The sequence below is a fragment of the Meleagris gallopavo genome, chromosome 5 (genome assembly GCF_000146605.3).
Source record: "Meleagris gallopavo isolate NT-WF06-2002-E0010 breed Aviagen turkey brand Nicholas breeding stock chromosome 5, Turkey_5.1, whole genome shotgun sequence".
In the NCBI taxonomy this organism is placed as follows: Eukaryota; Metazoa; Chordata; class Aves; order Galliformes; family Phasianidae; genus Meleagris; species Meleagris gallopavo.
The window spans coordinates 17,498,108-17,501,374 of NC_015015.2; positions in this window are offsets into that span (position 1 = coordinate 17,498,108).

The window sequence follows — 3,267 nt, forward strand, 5'->3', positions numbered from 1 at the left end:
CTCGCCCCGCGGAGCCGGGCGGGTGCTGCGGCCGGGGAGCTCGGCATCGCTATTAGTGCTGCGCGGCGCGGCCCCGGCTCTCCGGTTTCATTTCCTTTTTCCTGATCACGATTCAAATACAATAGAAGGAAATCACGCTTAAAGAGACAGCTGCCCGTTTCTTAACTGGACTCCTGGGGGTTTAGCAACACAAACAGCGGCATCACGACTCGCTCGGCTTCTTAAAGAGACAGAGCTCGGGCTCCCCGCAGCCGGGGTTGCGAGCTGACGCTGCGTTTTCACATCGCGACGTCACGGAGCAGCACCGCACCGCTGCTCGGGGCTCCCGGGGAGGTGCGCGACCCGAAAGCATCCGAAGGGCTGAGGGAAACCTCGGCCGGCTCCGAGCTGTCGGCACCCCGGCCCCACGCGGAATCACAGCGGCCGTCACGCTCCCTCTCCTCGTCCTCTCCAGCCCTTCACACGCACATGCCCACACCACGCACGTTTCGCTACGGCACCTGGAAATCGGGCGCTGGGTCAGAACCCGAGTGCTGTTTTCTACCTAGGGTGCAAATCGGTCAACTAAACTGTGCTTCCCTTGTATCCCGTTGTGTTCCAGAGTCACTGGTCGCTGGTGTCTGCTTCCAGATGCCCCCGAGTTCTCGGTAAGCACTATAACAAATTTATATCTTGACGCTGCTTGGTGTTAATGAGCTATAAAAGCTCGAGAGTACAGTATTGATCCATAATGAATCACACGGAAGCTAAAGATGGGAAACTCTTGCCTGAATGTCTCTATTTCCACTCCCATCCTTCCTCCCCCTCCTCTCCATCAGCACAGCACGTCCCGGAAAGAGCTGATTTACAGGGCCAGAGTGAAAACTATTACAGTGGTTATAGCATTTTCCCAGACTGTGTGGCATGAGATCCCGGTGGCTGCTGGAGGCAGAGCCCTGGCTGAAATGAGCCGCTCGCCCCACTAATTCCTTCAGAAACAGTAAGAAAAGATCAGCAGTAAAGCGCTAGCAGAAGCATTTAGCTTCTATATTAATTCCCAGAACAGAAATACATTTGATGTCTATTTTTATGAGTACATTTTAATTTTTTCATCTTTTTGGCACCGGGGTTATAATATCTGAAATACATTAATGAGCCTGATGCAAAGATTAGTAACGTCAGCAGAAGGACTGTTATTCATTTCAAGGGCTTTGAACTGAGTTCTCGCAATGCTTTAGAGCCATCACTGGTCATTAGAATACATCTTTCTTATTCTTTAAGCTGTTACAGTATGGCAGCCGCTCTCACAACCAAATATTCCTGGCATAGTGCAACTCTTTCGCCAGGTTCCATGGACTGCATGATGAACATTTCGTTTCTTATACTGGCTTTAAAGGTGTATCAAAAACAGCCATAAGAACTTCAAATGTGTTTGGGGAGGAAAAAGAAAAGAAAAGGCATTTCTGAGCTAGATTTCTCCTAGTCCCAGGTCTCAAGGTTTAATAAAGTATAAACTCTGAGTCACAATTTCCCTGACGATTGGGGTAGTCATACTCCGAACGGCTCCTGATGGGATAATGTGAGCAATTCCTTAAGGCCAGGTGCATTTTCTGCTTTCAGAGGACACAGTTGCGCTACAAAAGAGCTACAGCTCTTTTGGCATGCTCACTCTCTTCTATGTACTTTTCCAAAATTTACAGGAAATGAATATCTTAAGACCTCTGTCTATCTGAAAGAGGTCAGCTCAGTCACCAGTTTTGGTGAGGGACAAAAACAGAGATGTTGACACATTTCAGACCCAGAACAAACTTCTTAGAAAAACCAACTCCTTAAGTGTAATCCTCATGATGGTGCTAGCATCATCCCATATTCCCATAGACACCATCTATCTCCCAGTGTAAAGAGCTGTAACAACAATCACAGAGTTATTTCTTGTTCTCTCTTTCCTCTGAGAGGCAAAACAGTATGGGGAGAGCTAGTAGGAGCAAATAAATCAGTCAATCTCCTGATTGCTGCTCCACCATGCTTCGTGGGACAGTGGTTGAGCTCAATCTGCTTAAGCAAAGAGCAATGGGGATCAAAGTTATAGTATCTTGAATAAACTGCTCTGCAAAGGCACCAGGCAGTGCTTGGCCCTGTACATCAGGAGCCAGTGTCCTGTCCTGATGGGGAGTACCAAGTTAAACTGCTCTTGGGTTTTCCTGAATGTAATTTCTCAAGAACCCTTTCTCCAGGTTTCTGAGCTGGTCTTGGCTGTCTATTTCCACTGGTTTCACTGTAAAAAACCAGCAAGAGCCACCTCTTTTAACACCTTAGGGGGTGGGGATCAAAAACACACACTTTTGGGGGAGACATTTCAATTTTCCTTTATTGGGTTTGTATTTAATAGGCTCTCACTCTGGACAGTGAACCTTGGCATGCCCACGCAAGGATCTCATGTCCCAGAGCAACAGATGAGAGCAGTGGTGAAGAGTGGCTTCCCTTTTTCATCTCGTGCAAGTCCCTTAATATCTTTGTGCCTCAATTTTCCCATCTGTAAATGTTTACTTCCCTCAGTAGAATCGGTCATTGATTTACTTTTGCCTCCTGCTGAATAATGTTCACAAAGACAAAGCATTATTCTGGGCTAGAATTCGTGGTGCCTACATTTCCTGCACAGGGACAAAAAGACTGGTACTATTTTTAGTGAGGGCTTTTCTTTCCATTGTGCCTTTCTCTGTGAGGCTGTATTTTCCAGCATTTTCTAGTGCAGATTTTTGTGTTCGCTGACGGAGTAAAAATTATGAGGGATGACTGTTGGTTTCAATTAAATTTTAGTAATGTAGATCCTACTATGGACTAATTATTGGAGCACAGCTGAGATCAAAACCAGTGCTACTGTGTTAAGTATTCAGTGCTTAGAAGAAACAGGCTGGACTTTTCTCTGTATTTTTCAATAGGAACATTCCATCTAAAACTATAATGTTTCTATGAGTGGTGTCATCTAAAGAAATAGTAAAATACACCCATTTCCAAAGAGCCAGCCCCTCCTGGACTGAGTATTTTCAGCTTTGTTTTGGAACTCTGCTCATTTGAGAGAGTCTCAGGATCTCTGCTCCTGCATGTACTTCTTTGGTATATCCTAGCTTTATTCTCTCTAGAGCTTATGGATAATGTTGAATAATTTCAGGTCTCTCTCACTTTGAGAAGCTTGTGTATAGGGAAGATTAACTGCTGTCCTTCATAGCTGGTAACATTTTCTTGCCTAAAATGTACTTTATGAGGATTTACGTTTCTGCATAGACACGA